This window comes from Tupaia chinensis, unplaced genomic scaffold (assembly GCF_000334495.1).
Source record: "Tupaia chinensis unplaced genomic scaffold, TupChi_1.0 Scaffold000173_1, whole genome shotgun sequence".
NCBI lineage: Eukaryota > Metazoa > Chordata > Mammalia > Scandentia > Tupaiidae > Tupaia > Tupaia belangeri.
The window spans coordinates 1360139-1374762 of NW_006159648.1; positions in this window are offsets into that span (position 1 = coordinate 1360139).

The following is a 14624-nucleotide window of genomic DNA, read 5'->3' on the forward strand; positions in this document are numbered from 1 at the left end:
TTAATGCTTTACATTTCTCCTCTTTTTTTTGAGAGGTTTTTGCTATAGGGCACATGTGCTCACCAGAAAGAGAGAGGCAGAGAGACAGAAAGCGAGAAATCACCACCCAGGGGGGATGGCCACGCTGCAGTCCCTTCTCCATTCTCCTTTCAGGATCTCAGGCACACACGCACACGCACAAACACCCGGCATGAGTTTAAACCACCGGGTCCAGGACTCGAACTGCGGTTGACTGCATGGGAGTCCAGCAACATAACCATTACACCACCTGCTAGTCCCTGCATTTCTCCTCTTAGGAAAAGGATTCAAATACGAGATTTTAAGACTTTAATTCATTCTGACACACCATAAATATCCAAATAGGGACTTTGTAGATTTTACATATATTATGCTCTTTAGGTTAATGATCTTTATAAAATGTCTTAAGAGTCATGTGCTTTTTTTTTTTTTTTCTCCTTATAAATTTGCTTGGAGAATAGAGCATAAAATAATAATCCCTTTCATTTGGAACAGAATCTCCCATAGGCAATAAAAGGCTGATGTACAGTAGAGTAATTTTTATGGGTATCTATGATGAACTCCATGGTAAAAGGATTAATGCTACTTTTCTTTCCATACCATTTTAGATCATCTGTTTAATAACCACATGTGCACATTAAAATATGTGTTTTGGAGGTTGTCAGGTGATGTGGTTGAGGTGCTGGACTGCCACATGGCCCACTGTGGTTTGAGTCCAAGACATGATGGCTTGCTTTCTAACCGCGTCCCCCTCCCCATGTTTATCCCTGGTCAAATTAAAATAAATGAATGAATGAATAAATAAATAAATAATAAATATTTATTTAAAAGGAAAAAAAATATGCGTGTTTTGGGGGCCATTCCTGTTAAGCACTACGCAGAGCAAGCTGGATCCCACATGGCCCACCAGGGTTTGTGTCCTGGCACCACAGACTTGAAAAATACACGAGGCATGCGCCCCTGTGCCCAGGATTCTGATGGGGAAGAGAACTGGAGGAAAAAGATTGGGGTGTGACACCAGGCCTTGTTGGTGCTTTATCTATCTCCATCCTCATTTTTGTATGTTGTGTGGCATAAAAGCAATAACCGCGAACTCTGGAGATAGGTGTTTGTGTAAGTGCATCTTGGTGACACCAGGTCAGTGTTAGAATACTTCTGCTTTCTTGTCTATACCACTGTGAATCCACAAGGCAAAAGAGAAAGAATAGGGGGGAAAAAAACAACATGAAACATATAGGGTAATATCTAGGGGTAGCTAATGGAAGCTTTTGGTTTAATGATCTCTGAACTGTATTTTTCGGTGTCCTTTAGAATTCAAAAAAACTTCATTAGATGAAATATTTTAATCACTGGGAGTGCTGATGTTCTCCAGATTGCCAGTCACTTATTATGATTCTTATCTGAAGCGAGAAAAGAAGTGGAAGGAATCCAGTAGTAGGCTGTTGGACTCTTTGTGCTTGAGATAAAGAGAATCATTGTTGTATCTGTGTTTTGGATTTCGATAATGAAGACATTTTGCTGTTTGATATTTACTGGTACTGTTCATCACATTTGCCCTTACCTCTTGATTTGTGATATTCCACACCTTTCTAGCTAAAAGTTTTTTTAGGTACATGGTCTGTGGGCACATGGGTGTGCTTTGCTTATATTTGGGTAAAATTTTATGAAAACAGATTTTTTTTTTTTTTGAGAGATTTTTGCTATAGGGGACGTGCACTTGCCAGAAAGACAGAGAGAGACAGAAAGCGAGAAATCACCCCCCGGGGGGATGACCACGCCGCAGTCCCTTCTCTTCCATTCTCCTCTCGGGGCCTTTAGCATACATGTACACACGCCTGGGGTGAGTTTAAGCCACTGGGTCCGGAACTCGAACCGTGATCAACTACATGGGAGTCCAGCAACATAGCCATTACACCAACCACTGGTCCTAAAAACCAGATTTTTTTTTTTTCATCAGTTATTGCTATGTATCCATGATGGAGAAACTATATAGACATATCCTAATAAACTGTTGAATTTTTCTTTCTCTACACTATGGGTTTTATATGAAATAACAGATTTTTGTTCTTTGATTGGTAGGCATTTAAAACAACTTGAGCTTCACTGACAAATGAACTGTCAAATTTTCTTTCTCTCTCTTTTTGTTTTTAGATATTAGTTACTAATTATTTGCAGATCAACTCCAGGCAGATTTTCAAGATGTTTCTTTAACATCTTGACACTTCAATTATTTTTTATACTAGACTTCCAACTAGATCTCAAGTATTCCTTTCTTTTTTTTTTTTGGAGAGATTTTCACTATAGGGCGCGTGCACTCGCCAGACAGACAGAGAGAGACATTAGAGACAGAAAGCGAGAAATCACCCCCCAGGGGGGATGGTCACGCCGCAATCTCTTCTCCTCCATTCTCCTCTCGGGATCTTGGGCACGCACGCACACGCGCCCGGCGTGAGTTTTAAGCCACCGGGTCCGGGACACAAACCGCGGTCGACTACGTGGGAGTCCAGCGACATAGCCATTATGCTAACTGCTGGTTCCCAGGTATTCCTTTCTAAAAGAAGAAAATTAACATTAATAAGCCACTAATCTCTCAGTATAAATCAACTGCTCATGCTAGACAATTCACAAATTTTTAAAGGACTTTATAAGGACATATTTAAACACACAAATTTTATAGAAATGTCATACATAGACACATAAACACACATACCTGGTGCAAGGGCAAGTTTAAAAACACACAAAAAATGGATTATATTACTGACCTTACCTTGCTTTGGAACACTTTGATAAAAAAACTAATATGGGCCATAAGACATTCTTTGTATCTATAAAAGTAAAAACTGTGTGGGGTCTCTATTAACTGATAGAAGTGATTCATAAAAGGGAGCTATTATTTGAAGTTTTAAAAATATTTTTTATTATAAACCAATATTTTTTTAAGCCATTAAAGTTTATTCTTCTTTTTCAAGATGGTTTTGCCTGTTCAGATTCCCCTGAGAATTCATATACAGTTTAGGAAGGATTTTTCTGTTTTCTTTTTTTTTTTAATCTTTTTTATTTATTAAATTTATTTATTTACATTCACTCACTGTACATCATTACAGCATACAAAATAAGATTTTCCATCCAGAGTACACTGTATATTGGCTCAATCAAGCATGCCAACATACATCTTATCGTCAAATAATTTTCCATTTCTTGTTTCCTGTATGTTTTGCTTTTAAATGTGGGGGAGGAGGGAAGTATAGAAAGCAAACATAGATACCAGTGACCGTGTGGGAGGAGAGTGGGAGATGGCAGAGAGTAAGAGATAGGGAATCAAGGATGGGAAAAAAAAATAAACCATTATTTAAAAGATTAGGAAACTGGATATTCATACTACAGAGTATTTACTGAGGGGCCAGATGGTGTTATGGTAGTGGAGCAACTGAACCCACGTGGAAGGGTCTTCGGTTATTGTCTTGGGCCACCCTGAGGATGCTGGCCACATGCATGTGACTGTGAACTGGGCCAGCCTAGACAGGTGGATCATGGCAAGAGGAATCTCTGGGAGTTCCTGTCTCTGTCTCTCATGGGGTAAATAAATAAATAAACGTAAAAAATAAGAGACTATTTGGTGAGTCCGACAGCATGGTGTGTATGTTATGATGAAGGTGACCGAGGAGATCGGAGCAGTTATAAGTACAGTGTCAATTTACTGAACACATGGATGTTGGAGCTGAAACGGTTGAAAGAGGGTTTTCATCACATCATTAAAATGTGTTATCCTTGGGGACCAGAAGATGGCATAATGGTTACATTGTTGGACACCCACATAGTTGACTGGTTTGAGTCCCACACCTGGTGACTTAAAACTCACACTAGGTGTGTGTATGTGCATGCCCAGCATCTGAAGAGGAAAATGGAAGAGAAGCGATTGAGGCATGGCCATCTCCCTCGGGGGGTAATTTCTCATTCTGTTTCTCAGCCTGTCTGTGTCTCTGCAACAAGTGTATGCGCCTCATAGCAAAAATCTCTCTTTAAAAAAAAAATTGTTATCCATGTTAACATTATTCTTAATGATAGCTTCTCCCTCTTTTATTATAATGCTTGTTTTATTTCAGGAATGCAGAACTATTAATTTTATATCGACAAATAGGGATTACATATATATAGGGCATATAACAATTTTTTTTTTTTTGGAGAGGTTTTTGCTATAGGGAGCGTGCGCTCGCCAGACAGACAGAGAGAGACATAGAGACAGAAAGGGAGAAATCACCCCCCAGGGGGGATGGTCACACTGCAATCCCTGCTCCTCCATTCTCCTCTCGGGATCTTGGGCATTGCGACAGGAACTACGTGGGAGTCCAGCGACATAGCCATTACGCTAACTGCTGGTTCCCAAGAATTTTTCTTTTTTATGTATGTATCTGTTGTGAAATGCTTAATACAATCAAACCAATTGATTTATTCATTACCTCGCGGTGTTAATATTTTGTTTATTTTAAGCATTGTAAGAATGCTTCAGATCAACCTTGGTAGTGTTCAGGTGTGCACTGAACTACTGTCCCTCACCGTCATCACCATCACCATGCAGTATATTCACTCTCCGGAACTCATTTATCCCGCATAGCCGAGACTGAACCTTTTGCCCAGCCTCTCATCTCCTGCCTCCCTGCTGCCACCAGCAGCCACCACTCTACTCTAAACTTCTCTGACTGGAAACTTTTTAGATTTCGCATATAAGTGTAGTCACCTAATATTTATCTTTCTGGGTCTGACTTATTTCACTTAGTATGTCAACCTCCAGGTTCATCCATATTGTTCCAAAGGGCAAGATTTCCTTGTTTTAGTTTTAAAGCTGAATCATATAACCCCATATATGTATATACCACATTTTTTTTATCCAGTCTTTAATATTAAAAATATCCAAGGAGCTCTATAAATCAAGAGAAACAAACAAATCCAATTAAACATTGGGCAAAAACTTGGGGCCAGCATGTGGCATGGTGGTTCAGGTGTGGACTCCTGCATGGCTGACTGCAACTGGAGTCCTGGACCTGGTCGCTCGCTCTCTTCCCCTCTCTTTAGTGAGCATGTATACCCTGTAGCAAATTTAACAAATAATAAAAGTGATTAATAAAATTAAATAAATAATTACTTTAAAAATTGGGCAAAAACCTAAGACATTTCTTTACAGAAGACATAGAGATGGCCAAGGCATATGTATGTAAGCTTGCATACACCACTGCTCATCAGGGATATGCAAATAAGGTCCAGCAGGTGTAATTCTATGTGACAGTGACTTGCTCTGAAAGACATTGACTTCTTTGCTGAAGAGTATCTAACGATTAATATTGATAACTTTCTATAATTATAAAATGTACCTTACAAACCTGTAGTATTATACTAGCTATGGTCATGAATATTCATTTATTCCAGGCAGTGAGGGTTTGAAATTATACAATTGTCAGTGACCTCATTAATACAGTGACCTAATTAAGCTTAATGATAAGATGTAATCAAATTAAAGAATTTCATGGATGTCCTCTTTCTGACTAAATTACCTAGTGATCACATAGTTTTGTTCCGACCATGAACATATACAAGAATAAAGAGTGAAAGAGCAAAGAAGAAAAAGGGAAGGGAGGATGGTGCTGTCCTAAAGCTTGTGATGATGGAGGATGCAAATATGGAAAGCTTCATTTTCTCTGCTTCCTCATGTGTAAAATGAGAGTTGGAGGAAGGTGGACTGCAACATTTTTCAATTCTAAGAGAACAACAAGAACTGCTACCAATATACATGTTTTTCACGCCGACACAAGTGCTGTGGTTTGTTGAGATAAAAACAAAAGCAAAAAGACAAAGCGCTCCTCACAGGCTGGCTCAGTATAGGAGTGAAGCTTGATCCTACATGGTCAAACACGGTTTGAGTCCTGATCCTGGTGACTTGAGAAACATTCCAGGTGCGTGTAGGTGTGTGCTCAGACTCCCACCAGGATGGAGAAGTAGAGACGGGATGGTGGGATTACCACACCCCAGCACAATATGCTTGCTTGCTTTTTCTCGAGTCTTACAACCTTCAGCAAAACCATTTACCCTCTCTCTGCTGAGTGCCCCTGTCCTCTGGAAATTATAAAACAACTCATGACTGGGCAGCCAGTGGCATGGTGGTTAGGTACTGGAACTCACATGGTCGACTGCACGGTTCAAGGCCTGGACTCTTCTATTTGAGGAACATGCTGGGCACATGTGCATGCCCAAAATCCCAAGAAGAGTATGGAGGAGAAGGGATTGTGGTGTGGTCTTTCCCCCTTAGGATGATTTCTCACCCATCCCCTCATTCCACTGTCTCTCTCTCTCCAGCAAGTACATGCACCTACAGCAAAACTAAAAGCAAATTTAAAAACCCATGACAATTTGATGATAATTCATTAAATAATGTTACACTATGTAGACCTTCAGTTTAGGAAAGGATTGGGATATATCTCTATCTCTAGATAGAGATATAGATAATCTATCAAGACTTATATAACTTTATTTAACTTTATTACTATTATATTCCAGTTTGATCTGAGAGAGATAGAGAGGGAAAGTGAGAAAGCAAGCCACCAGGTCTGTGCTTGAACTGCAGTTGGCCATGTGGGAGTCCAGCGCCTTTAACCACCACACCATCTGCCAGCCCTGGCATTTTTTTTTTTTTGGAGGGGTTTTTGCTATAGGGTGCGTGTGCTCGCCAGACAGACAGAGACAGAAAGACAGAAAGCGAGAAATCACCCCCCAGGGTGGGTGGCCACCCCGCAATCCCTTCTCCTCCATTCTCCTCTCGGGATCTTGGGCATGCACGCACACGCGCACGGTGTGAGTTTAAGCCACCGGGTCCGGGACTCGAACCATGGTCGGCTACGTGGGAGTCCGGCGCCATAGCCATTATGCTAACTGCTGTTCCCTTCCCCAGGATTTTAATATATAAATGAGGTCTCTTTGTCTAGGCTGTGGGGAAGTTTGAGAAAAATGTATTTTTTGTGCTTTATTTTAAAACTGTGTGTTAGAATATACATTTTCAATAATGGTTCAAATAAAACAAAGACCTATGTAGAATAAAGAGAAGGAACTAAATGATCTATGTAACAAATGAGATGATCTTGCTCTTCTACAGAAAAAAATAATTATATTCCCTTTCACACTTTACAGCAAATGTAAACTTTGTGATTACACTCTGTCATCTTCATGCATAGCATTGTGAAAAAATTATTGCTTCATAAAAGCAGAAATAGATTTTCTTAATGCAATTGCCTTGAATTAAAAAAAAACCTTATTATAAAATCCACTAACAAATAAATGCTTATAATAAAAAAATAATAATAATCTTTTGATAGCTTTCAAAACTGTATCTTTTTCAGTACTTTTAGACATCCTAGAAAAGGCAAAACCAAAATCATAGTTTTTATAACTGTCTAACTAATGATTTTGGGCTGGCCCCATGGCCTAGTGGATAAGGGCCGGATCCCATGTACCTGACTGAGCTCTTGGAATCTAGACTTTGGCTACTTGGAAAGTGTGCCAGGCTAGTGTGTGTGTGCCAACAGGACAGAGAAATGAAGAAGGGATGGCGGAGCGCCTGTGCCTGGTTAGAGGGCTCTCTCTCTCCCTCCCTCTCCCTCCCTCTCTCCCCCTCCCCTTCTCTCTCTGTCTGGCTAGCACACAATGCCCTCTGACAAATGAAGCAACAACAAAACTCCTAAGTACTTATGAATTCTAAGCCTGATAGAAGAAAGATTTCTAATTATTTCAACTCACAGTTCTTTTCTTTTTATGTTGGTTTAATGAGTGTGCAGTGGGAAGAGAGAGGCATTTTTGACAGTTCTTGACATACTGCAGTTCTGCCTCCCCCAGTCTCCCAGTTAGCTGGGACCACAGATGCTTACCACAAATGCAGCAGGGTTAGGTAGGGCCAGGAACAAAACCTGGGCCTCCCATGTGGCCTCAGCCCTCATGCAAAGTGTCTACCCACATGTACAACTGCAGCTGTGCCTCACAAAATTTTTTAACTTTCAAGAACGTGTCCATTGGACCAGCAGATGGCATGGTGGTTATGGCCCTGGACTCTCACTTGGTTGATTACAGTTCTAGTCCTGCACATGGTGGCTTGAAAATCATGCTGGGTGCATAGGTATGTGTGCCCAAAATCCCGAGAGGAGAATGGAGGGGAGGGATTACAGCATGACCATCCCCCTGGAGGGTAGGGATGAGGGCACGTGATTTCTCACTTTCCCTGTTTTGTCTCTCTAGTGAGCCCACGCATTCTATGGCAGAAACAAACAAAAACAAAAATTAGTCTGCACAGAGTTATTGAAATGATATGTGTGTGTGTGTGTGTGTTTGTATATTAACTTAAAGACATTTCGACACTTTCCATGGTTAAAAATGATTTTTTTTTAAGAGGTTTTTGCTATAGGGTGTGTGCACTTGCCAGACAGGCAGAGAGACAGAAAGTGAGAAATCACCCCCCAGGGGGAATGGCCACGCCGCAATCCCTTCTCCTCCACGCTCCTCTCAGGATCTTGGGCACGCACGCACACGCGCCCAGCATTAGTTTAAACCACCGGGTACAGGATGTGAACTGTGGTCGACTACATGGGAGTCAAGCAACATAGCCATTATACTAACTGCTGGTCCCCCCCTAAAATGATCGGTTTTTGTATGCCATTGCTGTGAAGTAAATTTTGAGAATATTCAAGTAGAATGTTAGCTTAAAAGGATCCAGGACTTCCATTTGTGATAATCTGCCAACTTGGTTGTTTCTGATGGATTTTCCATCAGACTCAGTCTGCATCCTCTTTCTTTATGTCTCGCTGGAGCCAAGCGTTCAACAATGACACTATATATCTTTCTGTGCAATTTGCCAATTTGGGTTACTTTGAAACCTAGGTGCTTCTGAATTGTTTTTGTGAATCACCACTCTGCCGAGAAAAAAACTGAACAAAGAAATGATTTATTTGCTGAAACATCAATGTGTGTGTGTGGTTTTTTTTTTAAATGTTCTAACTCAAAAGACATTTTTACCAAAGGAAAAAAAAAAGACAAAAAAGACCTTTTGCAAGGATCAAAGCAGTCGTTTCATTAAGTAAATAGGTACCATTAAACCGTTTTTGGAGATATCTTAATTATTAAGAAAATAAAACTTTATCAGAAAGTTTCTTATAGGCTTTGTCTTAAAAATTAGTCTTTTTTCCAATAATTTTGGACAGCTACTTTCATGCTCCTTTTATGCTCTGATTTTTCAAATCTTCCTTCTATATTTCACTTGTGTAACTTCTGCTGGGTTGTTCAAAAAGTCATGACACATTCTTGCATAGAAAAACATAGAAAAAATACATCATGACCTTTCCAGCAACCCAATATTTACAACGGGTTGCTCTTTGGCCAAAATGAACTCAAATGTATAATGAAAGTCTTCAGAAAGTTGATAGAAAATGTATATTGTGAAGAAAAAACTGCATGGACTTAAAAATTTTTTATTCTAGAAAAACTTAGTTTATTGTTTTTTAACATTTATTTATTTGAATTATGTGCATGTGCCTATGCATGAGAGAGATAGCACCCCAACAAGATCTGGACTCTGCTCTTCACCTTCAGCCTCTGCTAGCCTTGAATCATGGGCACGTGCCCAGTGTACTCAGAAAGGTCTTTGGACACAAACCCAGAACCTTCCCCAGTGGGTCATCCTTTCAGAGCTTCATGTTTTATAGCCAGGCCACTATCTGGTTCCTTAACCCATACTATATTCCATTTCCCCACTAACTTTTTCAAGTATTCCTCCCCCCAAGTAGTATATATTATAATCTATTAAGAAACAAAGGCATCTTATAGAATTCTGTCTGCCTTGAATAAGTGGGGTGAGTTCACCGAAGTGTCCAGTTTTAAATAGTACGGCTCTCTCGAGCATGCAGTGTAGAGGCCTTTAGGTAAGACCGGCTTGTCTCCCTTAGTGTTTAGCTCCTCAGTCACGTTCATATTTCTTAATAAGGCAGTTCTTTTTCAAGCGCCATTCTTCGTGATGTCCCAAACTTGTTTGGGGTTTTACTTACTGTCTTTAATTAGTTACTATATTTGATTTGCTTTCTCTCTACATAAGAATATTTATTTTATTATTATTTGTATAGACATCTTTGGAAGTCAAGTATAATTTTAAAAAAAAGTTATTTGGACACCTGTCAATAGGTGTGTGCACTCACTACAAAGAGAAAGCAACCCTTTTCCATTCGGGAGTGGTCATGCCATAAGCCTTTTTCTTCCAGTTCTCTATCCCATCAGGATTTTGGACATGCGTGCACATGTACTCACACCCAGTGTGTTTTTCAAGGTGCCTGCAAGGGGATTCAAACCAAGGTTGGCCATTTGGAATCCAGCTCCCAATGCACAGCACTTAACACTGCACTGTCGGGCTTGGCCTGTATAATTACGTAAATGACAAGTACTTGTTTTTCAATTAGAGGTGCTATTTATTTTATCAAATGTATCCATAGGTATCAAATAATGATGGCACTGGGCTGCAGATTCACAGACATCCTCTTGTACTAGATGATTAAGAAAAATCATTAAGATATGTGCATTGCAATATTTATTTTTTATGTATTTTTATTTAATTTTATTTATTCATTTATTTTAATTTGACCAAAGAGAAGAGAGAGAGAGAGAGACAGACAGAGTGAGAAAGAAGGTGAGAAAGTAAGCCACCAGGTCCAGGATTTGAACTGTGGTCTGCCATGTAGCAGTGTCCAACACCTTAACCAGCATACCACCTGCTGGCCCCTCCATATTTATTGTATAAATATATAAATACATGGTATAATGAAATATTGTATGCTATCATATGTGATTATTTGAACATTTATATTATGCACATGGGAGGGTCTTCAGAAAGCCCATGGAAAATGCATATTATGCATGGATAATATGCATAATAAAGTTATGCATGGATTAAAAAATGGTTTTGCACCAAAAATAAACTTGTACTTCAATTCTAGTTTTTAGTAAACTTTTCAAGTCCCCTTGTGTTACATCTGTGTGAATGAATAAACATTAAAACTAAGTGTAATGAGTTCTGTTATACAGGTCTTTAATTATGGTCATTGAAACAGGATTTGGTGTTTACATTCCTTCTCTAAACATATCCTTCTTTTGTATATATATATTTTTTGTTGTTGTTGTTGGAAAGGTTTTTGCTATAGGGCGTGTGCGCTCGCCAGACAGACAGACAGAGACAGAGAGACAGAAAGCGAGAAATCACCCCCCCGGGGGAATGGCCACGCCGCAATCCCTTCTCCTCCAGTCTCCTCTCGGGATCCTGGGCACGCAGGCACACGCGCCCAGCGTGAGTTTAAGCCACCAGGTCCGGGACTCTAACCGTGGTTGACTACGTAGTAGTCCAGCAACATAGCCATTATGCCAAATGCTGATCCGCTTTTGTATATTTAACTATAAGTGCCAAACTAGCCTAGTGATTCTTTTTCTGCCCATTTACTGCCACTTAGAACTCCTTCTCTTTTATTGTTGACTTGTTTCCTTACAACTTTAGCTAACTTGTCCATGGGCCATGGTGCTTTATAGTTTATCCTAAAGTGGCTCTAGGTCAGTTTCTCTAAGAATGTGATTAACTGAAGCAAGGTGAATGAAGCAAAAAGATGCTTTCGTTTTTTTTTCTTTATACTCCTTCTGCGTGTATGTTTTCCATCTTGCATGTTAAAGTCTTAAGATGAGGTAATATCTACATATTATTTTAGTTTGTTTGTTTGTTTGTTTTGTTTTGTTTTGTTTTTTGCCATAATACCGGTGTGCTGGCAAGAGAAAAAGAGAGCCTCCCTTTTTTCACCCAGGAATGGGAGAGTGGAAGCCAAACCACAATCCCTGCTCCTTCATTCTCCTCTCAGGATTTTGGGCATGCACCTGCTCTTTGTATGATTTTCAAGCCACTGGGTTTGGGACTCAGATCGTGGTTGGCAATGTGGGAGCCTACCACCTTAAATGCCATCTGCTGGCCCCGAGAAAGATCTATTTTATATGTTTCTTTCTTTCAAGAGAGACAGGGACTGGGTCTTCCCTGCATAGGGTCTTAATGGTGCCATCCCCTCACAGGCTAGAGCCAACCAGGATCATGTGTGACCCTGCAGGGTGTTGAGGCAGGTGGGGAAAGAAGCTTGAACCTTCCCACGTGGTCTCCAGCACCCTGAAACAGAGCCCCTCCGGCCTGTGCCACATGGCTGGGCCTGAAGAGGTACTTTGATGACAAAAAGACCTCCTTATCCTGGAATCTAGACTGTCATCTGTCTCATACTTACTTCTCTTGGGTTATTATAGGAGGGTGAAGTGAAATAATGCGTGGAAAATGCTCCGTGTGTTAGAACCTATTAAGAACCCCTAACAAATAGCTTTTATGACTATTATTTCTAGTAAGTTTGTATATTTTATTAAATATCCTTATACCTTATAACTTAGTAATTATGTATATATATTTGTAAGAACTTCAAAGATTACATTTTACGTTTGGTGTAATTTTCTTCCCCATGAGGATTATACTTTGGCATTCAAGCAGCTATGTTCATAGTTACCTTTTGCAAAATGACCCATTTTATAATTTGGTAGTAGTCACCCATACATGCTCATTGCCGAACCATTGCTATAAAAGTGTGTTGGTGTGCTCATTTTTTTCCGACTGTCTTGGTAAACCTTACTGTATTCACGATTTGTTTTAAAACCATAAATAGGTATTTAAATAAACTCCCAGTCAGGCTAAAGTTACAGTAGAAATATTGCATCATATGCCACCACCTTAGAAACTCTCCCTTGGTAGTAATGGTCCCTGGCTCCCTTTGGGTATTTTAGGCATTGATACTCCATAATGGGCCATTAAGGAAGGTGTTTAATTTGAGACCTCTCCAGGTGCACCCTACTGAGATGAGATAATTTCAAAACATGTGTATTTTCTTTCCTGCCTGGTTGTTTCTGATATACTAACGACAGGGACTGGAACGCAGAAAAGCTCTACTGTATTATTTTGGGAATCACTGAAGACAATATAGTCCTTTTATAAAATCTGAAGAATAAAATATGTAAAACCTATTACACTGATACTTCTTGTAATGTAAGGAGATTCTAAAGGAATTATCTTTGGACTTTTAGTATACATTTAAAATTTTTTTCCACAATGCCACAGTAATCTCTTCTTTTTAAATACTAGTTGAAACTCCTTTTGGGGAAAAAAAAAATGAGATTGAATTTTTCTGAATGCGGAAATCCAGGGTTTAGATGCCAATTGTTTACATGCAAGAAAAGTCTGACACTGACCACTCAGGATAATGAAACCACAGTGAATGTGTGATACAGGAAATGAGCTCATAGAGAGATACACCTTCCCCTGCATTCTTCTTTGTTTTGCAAAGTCTTCAAAGGAAGTGTACAGTGAATGAATGTAAATAAATTAATTTAAATGAAAAAAAAAAAAGCAAGTAAGCAAGTGTAAGTCATGGGTATTTTTTCTTACCTGCTGGGAGGAGTTGGAAGAATAGGAATGTAACATTACTAACTCCATTCTGTAGCTTCTCTATTCTTGGCTGTGTTTTTCAGTCAGTACTTAGGAACTATCATACTTCCAGAGAAGAAGTGTTAAAAAATGAGACGTTTCCTGGTTTAGTCTCTAAAATCATTACTGGAGCTTAATATGGTTCTAGTGATCTAATCCGACATTTCAAGTTTCTTGTTCCCAGCTTTGGAAATATCTTTTTACCAATCTCAGCTGTTGTGTCAATTGCACTGATCATGATACTTAAAATTTCACAGGCGAGACTATCGTTGTGTTGGGCTTTGTGTGTATGTGTGTGTGTGTGTGTGCGTGTGCGCCCGTGCGCGCCAGAGGGCATGTGTGCTCGCCAGAGAAAGACACAGAGACGGGGAAAGGAAAAAGGACACCTTATGAGGTGTGGTCATGCCACAATCCCTTCTCTTCCATCACTTCTCTCTTTCAGGATCGTGGCATGCACGTACTCATGCCTGGCATGTTTCTCAAGCTGCTAGGGACTCAAACCACCTGGTCAGTCATGTGGGATCCAGCCACCTTAACCACCAGGCCATGGAGCCAGCCCATGATATGTTGGGGTTACATCAACACTAGAATCTCACTTGTAACACACATGATCACCAGATAAAGCATATCGTCACTGTTGTCAAACATCAACTACTCCGGTAATTGCGGTATAAAATTGCCAGAAATAAAACGTGGATCTGACCTGTAGTCTAACCTTGGAGTGGCTAAGAGAGCTGGATCCCACATGGCCCTCCATGGTTCAAATCTCAGTGTTGGTGGCTTGGAAAACAAGTACTTGTGTGTCCATATACCAAGTGGAGAAGGGATTACAGCATGACTATGCACTATTAGCGGAGTGTTTTCTCCATCTCTCTTTCTCCTTCTCTGTCTCTCATTCTGGAGAACATACACGCTTTCTGGTGATTTAAGAAAAAAAATAAAAAGAAGAGTACTTGAGAACCTCCAAGATTATTGTTTCTAGGTTACTCCACTAATGAAAGCAGTGGTCTGTTCCTCACTTACCCAAAGCAAGTCTGAATAAAAT